This window comes from Staurois parvus, unplaced genomic scaffold (assembly GCF_062004578.1).
Source record: "Staurois parvus isolate SC_StPar_1 unplaced genomic scaffold, SC_StPar_1.0 ptg001245l, whole genome shotgun sequence".
NCBI lineage: Eukaryota > Metazoa > Chordata > Amphibia > Anura > Ranidae > Staurois > Staurois parvus.
In genome coordinates this window covers 884,097-895,087 of record NW_028319041.1, presented here as the reverse complement: position 1 = coordinate 895,087, position 10,991 = coordinate 884,097, and positions in this window count along the sequence as shown.

Genomic DNA, 10,991 nt, shown 5'->3' with positions numbered 1-10,991 from the left:
TGTATGTGCCATAGGCAGGGGCAGTGGCAGGGGCGGACTGACAACTCATGGGGCCCCCCGGGCAATAGGGGATCATGGGGCCCCTGTGTCCTTGCCCAAACTCAAAAAAGCCTATGAAAAAGATACCAGGGGCATCTCATGGGGCCCCCTACTGACCCCGGGCCCTTGGGCAGTGCCCGAGTTTCCAAATGGTCAGTCTGCTCCTAGGCAGAGCTCACTGCCAGTAACACGGTATGGCTGCCTAGCGAACCAGTCAGCTGGCAAACTGCAGGGGGCGGCCACAGGGGCGGACTGACAATTCATGGGGCCCCCAGACAATAGGGGATCATGGGGCCCCTGTGTCCTTGCCCAAACTCAAAAAAGCCTATGAAAAAGGTACCAGGGGCATCTCATGGGGCCCCCTACTGACCCCGGGCCCTCGGGCAGTGCCCGAGTTTCTAAATGGTCAGTCTGCCCCTAGGGCGGACCGACAACTCATGGGGCCCACAGGCAATAGGGGATCATGGGGCCCCTGCGTCCTTGCCCACACTAAAAAAAAGCCTATAAAAGGTACTAGGTGCATTTCATGGGGCCCCCTACTGACCCCGGGCCCTCGGGCAGTGCCTGAGTTTCCAAATGGTCAGTCCGCCCGTGGGCCGAGCTCACTGCCAGTAACACGGTATGGATTCCTAGCGGACCAGTCAGCTGGCAAACTGCAGGGGGCGGCCATATGGGCGGACCAACAACTCATGGGGCCCCCGAGCAATAGGGGATCATGGGGCCCCTGTGTCCTTGCCCAAACTCAAAAAAGCCTATGAAAAAGGTACCGGGGCATCTCATGGGGCCCCCTACTGACCCCGGGCCCTCGGGCAGTGCCCGAGTTTCCAAATGGTCAGTCCGCCCCTTGGCAGAGCTCACTGCCAGTAACACGGTATGGCTGCCTAGTGGACCAGTCAGCTGGCAAACCACAGGGGCGGACCGACAACTCATGGGGCCCCCGGGCAATAGGGGATCATGGGGCCCCTGAGTCCTTGCCCACACTAAAAAAAAAAAGCCTATAAAAGGGACCAGGTGCATTTCATGGGGCCCCCTACTGACCCCGGGCCCTCGGGCAGTGCCCGAGTGCTCGAATGGTCAGTCCGCCCCTGGGCGGCCAGCTATCCCGAGTTGTGCGTCTACTACGCGTGGGCCACAATTGCGCAAGTATTCCAGCTGACGGGATAGCTGAGGGAATCTCACCCAACTGACACTGATTGTATCCGGCCAGCTAGAGTTTGGGTTTTCCCTTGCGATTCCCTCTAGTGGTGGCTGGTGGTATTTCAGGCTGCGATAAATGTGTCTTCCCTCCCCAAGGCAAGATCTCTCCATGTCCCTCCTCCACCAAACAAGGATCTTGTTATTGAGTTACTTTGGGCGTGATTTCTTTGTGGCTCCTCCTGGCAGTGTGTGTGTGTGTGGTCTTTTGGTATCCTACTTGTCCAGACCGGGGAATTTGGGGCACTCATGATCAGGGGTGGACTGACAACTCATGGGGCCCCTGGGTAATAAGGGATCATGGGGCCCCTGTGTCCTCGCCCACACTCAAACCACACCCAAAAAAGCCTATGAAAGGTACCAGGGGCATCTCACGGGGCCCCCTACTGAGCCTGGGGCCTCAGGCAGTGCCTGAATGGTCAGTCCGCCCCTGCTCGTGATAATTTATCAGCATGCTGATCAATTTCCAAGGATGCGTGCCAGACAGCGATACCTTACCCTTTAATGCTCTGTGACAGATGCTGGGCTTGCTAAACAGCCTTGTGGGTGATCAGCTCTGTTCCTGAGCTTCCTGAAGAGAATACAGAACAGTATAAATAAATACAAAACAAGATCACTGAAGATGTTTTCCATGCTCACATGCACAGCAGATGACACATCTATACCCCTGGACCCTCTGTACCCTTGGTCAGAGACAGATGCTGGGCTTGCTCCGATCTCCCTTGTCCCTGGGCCCTCTGTACCCCTGGCCTGTGACAGATACTGGGCTTGCTCTGATCTCCCTTTGCTCCTGGACCCTCTATACCCCTGGCCTGTGACAGATGCTGGGCTTGCTCCGATCTCCCTTGTCCCTGGACCCTCTGTACCCCTGGCCTGTGACAGATGCTGGCCTTGCTCCGATCTCCCTTGTCCCTGGGTCCTCTGTACCCCTGGGCTGTGACAGATGCTGGGCTTGCTCTCATCTCCCTTTGTTCCTGGACCCTCTATACCCCTAGTCTGTGACAGATGCTGGGCTTGCTCTCATCTCCCTTTGCTCCTGGACCCTCTATACCCCTAGTCTGTGACAGATGCTGGCCTTGCTCCGATCTCCCTTGTCCCTGGGCCCTCTGTACCCCTGGCCTGTGACAGATGCTGGGCTTGCTCTGATCTCCCTTTGTCCCTGGGCCCTCTGTACCCCTAGTCTGTGACAGATGCTGGGCTTGCTCTGATCTGTCTTTTCCCTGGACCCTCTCTACCCCTGGCATGTGACAGATGCTGGGCTTGCTCGGATCTGTCTTTTCACTGGACCCTCTCTACCCCTGGCATGTGACAGATGCTGGGCTTGCTCTGATCTCCCTTTGTTCCTGGACCCTCTATACCCCTAGTCTGTGACAGATGCTGGGCTTGCTCCAGCCTCCCTTCTCCCTGGACACTTTGTATCCCTGGTCCATGACAGATGCTGGGCTTGCGCTGACCTTCTTTGCCCCTGGACCCTCTGTACCCCTGGGCTGTGACAGATGCTGGGCTTGCTCTCATCTCCCTTTGTTCCTGGACCCTCTATACCCCTAGTCTGTGACAGATGCTGGGCTTGCTCTCATCTCCCTTTGCTCCTGGACCCTCTATACCCCTAGTCTGTGACAGATGCTGGCCTTGCTCCGATCTCCCTTGTCCCTGGGCCCTCTGTACCCCTGGCCTGTGACAGATGCTGGGCTTGCTCTGATCTCCCTTTGTCCCTGGGCCCTCTGTACCCCTAGTCTGTGACAGATGCTGGGCTTGCTCTGATCTGTCTTTTCCCTGGACCCTCTCTACCCCTGGCATGTGACAGATGCTGGGCTTGCTCGGATCTGTCTTTTCACTGGACCCTCTCTACCCCTGGCATGTGACAGATGCTGGGCTTGCTCTGATCTCCCTTTGTTCCTGGACCCTCTATACCCCTAGTCTGTGACAGATGCTGGGCTTGCTCCAGCCTCCCTTCTCCCTGGACACTTTGTATCCCTGGTCCATGACAGATGCTGGGCTTGCGCTGACCTTCTTTGCCCCTGGACCCTCTGTACCCCTGGTTTGTGACAGATGCTGGGCTTGCTCTGACATTCTTTGCCCCTGAACCCCCTGGTTTGTGACAGATGCTGGGCTTGCCCTAACTTTTCTTGCCCCTGGACACCTAGCCTATGACAGGTGCTGGGCTTGTTCCAGTCTCCCTTGTCCCTGGACCCTCTGTACCTCTCGTCCATGATAGATGCTGGGCTTGCTCTGAACTTCCTTGTTCCTGGACTCACTGTACCCCTGGTCTGTGACTAATGCTGGGCTTACTATGATCTTCCTTGCCCCTGGACACCAGACCTGTGACAGGTGCTGGACTTGCTCCAGTCTCCCTTGTACCTGGAACCTCTGTACCCCTGGTCCATGACAGATGCAGGGCTTGCTCTGACCTTTCTTGTCCATAGACTTTGTGTGCCCATAGCCTGTGACTGATGCTGGGCTTGCTCTGACCTTCCTTTCCACTAGATCCTCTGGACACCTGGCCTGTGACAGGTGCTGGGCTTGTTCCAGCCTCCCTTGCACCTGGAACGTCTGTAACCCTGGTCCATGACAGATGCTGGGCTTGTTCTGACCTTCCTTGTTCATGGACTGTGTACCCATGGCCTGTGACTGATGCTGGGCTTTCTCTGACCTTCCTTGCCCCTAGATCCTCTGGACACCTGGCCTGTGACAGGTGCTGGGCTTGCTCCAGCCTCCCTTATACCTGGAACCTCTGTACCCCTGGTGCAGGACCATGACAGATGCTGGGCTTGCTCTGACCTTCCTTGTCCATGGACTCTGTGTACCCATGGCCTGTGACTGATGCTGGACTTGCTCTGACCTTTCTTGCCCCTGGATCCTCTGGAAACCTGGCCTGTGACAGATGCTGGGCTTGCTCCAGCCTCCCTTGTACCTGGAACTTCTGTTCCCCTGGTCCATGACAGATGCTGGGCTTGCTAAAAAAGCCTTGTGAATGACCCAGCTCTGTTCCTGAGGCTACCGAAGCATCCCAGTTTAAAGATTCCAGAAGGGAGTACAGAACTGTATAAATAAACACAAAACAGAATCTCCGAAGATGTTTTTCATGCTCACATGCACAGCAGATGACACATAAAGAGAGTTTATAAAAAACAATCCAGAGCAGAAGATATAAACCAGACAAGAATGAGGCCGTGTGTGTGTACAGGCACAGAGCCCAGCACTCCGCAGAGCCCCCGGATCCTCCGAAGGAGCAAACAGCGAGCCAGGGAATTCACAATCTAGGTCGGTCCTCCATCATGGCCCTGTACAGCGCTCCTCTGTATATCTCACGGCTTTAAAGGGACCCAACCATCCAAATATGAAAGGTTATAGAATGCTATGGAAAGCAGAGTGGTGACTACCAAATCCACAAAAAAATCTGTAAATTCTGATATTCGATTCCTATAGAAGGGGCGTCCCCAGGCAGGTGTGGGGGGTGAGCGCCGCTCCAGGTGACACCTATCGCACGGGGTGACACCGGACCCGCTCCACCAAAAGGTACGTTTTAAAGCAATCCAACGATCCCCGCAGGATGGATCGGATCTGCAGATTGAGCATAATGGATCGGAGTCTGATCCATTATCCTCCCCAATCCGCAGATCCCATCCATCCTACGGGGATCGTCGGCTTGCAACCTATATGGTGTTAACTGATCTCTCCACGAAAAGGAAAGTTTTAAAGCAAACCAACGATCCCTGCAAGATGGATATGATCAGGGGAGCATAATGGATGGGACTCCAATCCATTCTGCTCAATCCGCAGATCCGATCCATCCAGCGGGGATCGTCGGCTTTCTTTAAAACTTACCTTTTCGTGGAGCGATCAGTTAACCCCGTATAGGTTGCAAGCCGACGATCCCCGCAGGATGGATCGGATCTGCGGATTGGGGAGGATAATGGAGCGGACTCCGATCCATTATGCTCAATCTGCAGATCCGATCCGTCCTGCGGGGATCGTCGGAGGGGGCGTCACCAAGTGTTACCGGGTGACACCAACCCTAGGGAGGCCCCTGCCTATAGATGCAGTATGTACAGTATAGATATCCCAAATGCAACACTGTAGACACCCAGCACAGTGGCCCCTGTTCCCACTGGACAGCACAGTGGTTCAAAAGATGCTGCTAGGTAAATGGGCTCTAGTATGTGCACAGCAGGGCTCAGACTGGGAGAGGGAGAAGCAGCACATGTCATTTCATGACAAGTAGCACACTAATAGGAGATAAAGGTGAGAGTGAGGGTAGCTTCAGAATGTTCTGCCCTATAGCCGACATGCAGCGGTGCCATTATTGGTGAAGGCTACCCCACGCATCTACTAATGCATGTGCCCAGGGCTGCTGTTAGAAACCACGGGGCCCCATACAGCCAACCCGGCAGACCCCCCCCCCCCCCAAAAAAAAAAAAGTTTACTAGGCTTCAGTTGTGAATGAACACAGTTAGTAATTAGTACCGATCACTCATTGTGTTCATTCAGGAAAAGAAGGAGCTATTAAATGTGAAATATTTACTGGAACTTCACCTACTCTCCATTCTGAAGGATCCTATTGTGTGCTTGCAGCTGCCTGTGGAAAGGAGTCGAGGCAAACTGGCAACGCTGTGGGGGTGGGGGCACACATGGGGGGCCTGGGCAGCAAGGGGGAAATGTATGGTGCACAGGGAGGGTGATGAGCGCGGCAGGGGGGGGCAATCACTGGAACCGATCCCCTGTATGGTTCCCTCTGCAGCAGCTGAGAACCAGCGGGAAGGAGAGGAGAAGCCAGCTTTCAACTGCTGCAGAGAGCCATACAGGCAGGGGCGGACTGACCATTTGGAAACTCTGGCACTGCCGAGGGCCCGAGGTCAGTAGGGGGCCCCGTGCGATGCCCCTGGTACCTTTTCCATAGGCTTTTTTGAGTTTTGGCAAGGACACAGGGGCCCCATGATCCCCTATTGCCCGGGGGCCCCATGAGTTGTCAGTCCGCCCCTGCATACAGGGGATCGGTTCCAGTAATTGCCCCCCCAGCCGTGACGATCACCCTCCCTATCCACATCTGATTCACCCAGCTGCCTGGGCCCCCCTGCTGTCCTGTGCCCCAAACAGGAGGCCTGGTGGTACCCCATTATCCAAGGCCCTGCGTGTGCCACACTGTATGGTGCTGCAGGACTAGTGATGGGCCCAAAACCCCCGTTCGGTTTGTCGTTGAACATTCAAACCTAACGAAAGTTCATGTCTTTGGGAGTGTGGGAGGAAACCGGAGTACCCGGAGGAAACCCACGCAGGCACAGGGAGAACATGCAAACTGCAGGCAGGTGGTGCCCTGGTTGGGATTTAACCTGACGATTCTAGTGCTACTAGGCGGAAGTGCTAACTACTTAGCCACTGTACTTCATCACATGTGGATGGTCTGCATGCAAATACAGCATGTCTAGGAACTCCTACTCCTCCAGACAGCTACCTGTTCATTTTGTATATTTGCATACGTCTTACACTGCATAGAGAAGCACAGAGGCCCAGTGATGATGTCAATGGGTCTGAAATAAAATAATAATGAAAAACCAGCAAATTTTAATAGAATGTTGATGTGCGTGTGTGTGTGTGTGTGTGCGGGGGGGGGCAAGCGGTAAATTTAGCATGAATAAAACTCAGTGTAATATGATCATTGTGGTGTGGAAGGGGCCAGGTCACTGGTGTGTACTTTGCTGCCCTCTACTGGACATACAGTATCTTTTCGCTTTGGAAAATTCTAATTGAGGTGATTGCATATTAGTGCTGAATTGTTTGTGTCGAAAATTCTAATCAAATTCGAAAGCAAGCCTAGGATACACAGCTAAACGACTCTGAAAACAAATTTAAATAACAAAATTGAAACAAAATTTTTCGTTCTGCACATGTCTATTTTTTTTTTGATTGCCTGACTGATTTAATAACCTTTTACTGTGATTATTACTCTACTGGAGCTTGGTGGAGAGGACATGTGGAGGAAAATTCACTCAGCAGAGATGATGTCAGTGGGGCCCAATGGTCAATTTTTTTTCATAGTTCGTGTTTTGTAGCCTCCCTAGCGGTCTGATTATGTCAGTATTTCTGTGCTCAAAGCGGTACGTTTTTTTGCATGGAAATATGTATTTTTTTTATTGTAGGCCTGTGATATTTAGGAATAACTCACTGAAATCTGTCCGAACAAGAGTCTAGTAAACATCCCGGGGATGATAAAATTTGAAACACGAAATCATAAATTATAATTTAATAATCATAAAATATAATAATAATAAATGTAATTCAATAATATAATCAAACCAAAAACACTGAAATGTGAAATATAGCGCCAAGTTCGCACATCGCTGAGCAAAGTCGCAGAATCGTTTTCAGTGTCTGATGAGGAATTTCCCCCACGAATCATTATCACTCAATTCTGCAAGTGGTTCTGATTTACTATCGCTGTTCTCTAGCCGGTCTAAAACCGCGTCTGACCTAAAGGGACACTTTTTGGACGCCATGGACGTTTCTCAGTCTCCAGGCAGAAAGAACAGTAAAAATGCAGGCAGGGCGCCGGACAAAGCACTCGGGACAAAATGTATGTGAAATGGTTTGATACAGGAATGTGATTTTAGTGGATTTAGTGAATGTCACTTTTTCACATTTTTGAATTTCCCACCAGTTCCGCCCCCGTACGTCCCGACGTCGCAGGGACCGGAACCTGGAAGACAGATGCCGGCATCAGCCGGAGGACATTGCCGGGGACACTGCAGGGGGGACATCACGGGAGCGCAGGACAAGGTAAGTGAAGAAGAGATCCCGGAACAACTCTGCAGTGTATTCCCGAGTGTAGCTCGGGGGGGGGGGGGTTACCGCTTGTGGTGCTGAAACTTTACCCCGAGCTACACTCAGGAATACCGCCAGGGGGGTTAAATAGCACAACAGCATTGGAAAATGTCCAAGAAAATGTCGTCTGATATACATAAGCGCGATCGACACGCTCAATTGACCGTAAGAGACAAAGGACAGGATTGTAATCCAGAATAAGAAAACAACTGCTGCAAAAGTGACTGCAGAGCTCAATCCCAGTCTTCCGAAGCCCGTGTCTACATAAACGGAGGGAAGTCCACGGGGCGAGCTGAATCGCCAAACCACTAGTGACCGATATTAATGCTCAGGAGAGGAGCGACGCAGTCGCCGGACCTCAATATCATAGTCGGTGTGGTCAATTCTGGAGAACAAGGTTCGGTCTCGTTTTCCGCCACCGGCATCTCTACGAAAACTGGAATGATTTTTGCATGAAGAGTGATTATCAGATTACATTATCCACCATCCAAGATTTATATTTGTCAGTTCCCAGGAGAATTCATTCCGTCTTGGATGATAAAAGGCGGTCCTACACCATATTAGGAGACGATTTCATTGTTTTACCTGGTGTTTCCATAATTTTGTCCAGCCCCTGTATATATACAATCTCCTAGATTGTAAACTCAAAAGAGCAGGGCCCTTGAACCCCTCATGTATTGTATTGTTACTGTATTGTCTCATGTTCTGTCCCCCTATAATGTACAGCGCTGAGCAAACGTTTTGGCGCTATATAAATACTGTATAAGTCCGTAGGGTTCAATATTGAGTTGGCCCCGCCCTTTGCAGCTATAACAGCTTCAACTCTTCTGGGAAGGCCGTCCTCAAGGTTTAGGAGGGTGTCTATGGGAAGGTTGGACCATTCTTCCAGAAGCACATTTGTCAGGTCAGGCACTGATGTCGGGGGAGGAGGCCTGGCTCACAGTCTCCCCTCTAATTCATCCCAAAGGTGTTCTATGGGGTTGAGGTCAGGACTCTGTGCAGGACAGTCAAGTTCCTCCACCCCAAACTGTCCTCCATGTCTTTATGGACCTTGCTTTGTGCACTGGTGGGCAGTCATGTTGGAACAGGAAGGGGCCATCCCCAAACTCTTCCCACATAGTTGGGAGCACGAAATTGTCCAAAATGTCGCCTTAAGAGTTTCCTTCACTGGAACTAGGGGGCCAAGCCCAACCCCTGAAAAACAACCCCCCACCATAATCCCCCCTCCACCAAACTTTACACTTGGCACAATGCAGTCAGGCAAGTACCGTTCTCCTGGCAACCGCCAAACCCAGACCCGTCCATCGGACTGCCAGACAGAGAAGTGTGATTGGTCACTCCAGAGAACATGTCTACTGCCCTAGAGTCCAGTGGCGGCGTGCTTTACACCACGGCATCCGATGCTTTGCATTGCACTTGGTGATGGAAGGCTTGGATGCAGCTGCTCGGCCATGGAAATCCATTCCATGAAGCTCTCTACGCACTGTTGTTGGGCTCATCTGAAGGCCACACCAAGTTTGGAGGTCTTTAGCTATTGACTCTGCAGACAGTTGGCGACTTCTGCGCACTGTGCGCTTCAGCATGCGCTGACCCCGCCCTGTCATGTGACGTGGCCTACCACTTGGTGGCTGAGTGGCTGTTGTTCCCAGTTGATTCCACTTTGTTATAATCCCCCACAGTTGATCGTGGAATATTTAGTAGCCAGGAAATGTCACGGATGGACTTATTGCACAGGTGACCACCTATCACGGGACCACGCTTGGAGTCACTGAGCTCCTGAGAGCGACATATTCTTTCACCAATGTTTGTAGAAGCAGTCTCCTCCGTCAGCTCGGGCACACTGCTGTGGATGGCTGGGCAAAGCACAGCCATCCAAAGCAGTGTGAGTACAGTGAAGCACACAGACACTGCCACCTAGTAAAACACGCCCAGCACATAGTTAACCCTTTGATCGCCCTTCATGTTAACCCCTTCCTACCCAGTGCCATTACAGTAGTACAGTGTCAGTGCTTTTTTTTAGCACTGATCACTGTATTGGTGTCACTGGGGATGTCAGTGACACCAAGTCAGTTTCCCAACAGTGTCAGAATGCCCGCCGCAGTCCCGCTATAAGTCGCTGATCGCCGCCATTACTAGTAAAAATGAAAAGAAAAAAAATCCCAGTATATATTCCGCCATTTGTAAACGCTATAACTTAAATGGAAACCAATTAATTTACACGTATTGGGATATTTTTTTTTGTCAGAATACATTTTGGCCTAAATTTATGACGAAATTAGATTTTTTACATTTTTACTGGACATGTTTAATAGCAAAAAGTCAAAAATATTGTTTAGTTTCTTTTTCAAAATTGTCTTTTTTTGCTTATAGCGCAAAAAAATAAAAACCGCAAAGGCGATCAAATACCGCCAAAAGAAAGCTCCACTCGTGTGGGGAAAAAAAGAATGTAAATTTCATTTGGGTGCAGCGTTGCATGACCGCGCAATTGTCAGTTAAAGTAACGCAGCGCCGTAACGCAAAACAATGGCCTGGTCAGGAAGGGGAGGGGGGGGGGGAATCCTCTGGAGGGTGAGGGGTTAATAAATTATATATTTGTGGGTTTCCAGCAAAAAAAATAAATAAATACTGTAAACAAAAAGTGGCAGAGAAAGAAGCCTGGTCCTCAAATGGTTTTAACCGTTGCGCCGCTACGTACAGACCTGACAGTGAGGGGGGGGGGGCTGCAGCCACCGGGAATGTGTATAGAACTGACAGGCAGACTGTTGCCTATGATTTGGAAGCAGCTGAGCGGCTGCGTTGCTGCCCGATCGCTTCCACAGCCCCCCAGTACCGCCCCCCCCCGCATGTGTGCTCCCGCCACATATCCAAGACCCGCCTGCCCATCTGCGGGCCCGGGGAGCACCATAGACGTATGTCCGCATTCCTACGCTTCTTTCTGTGAC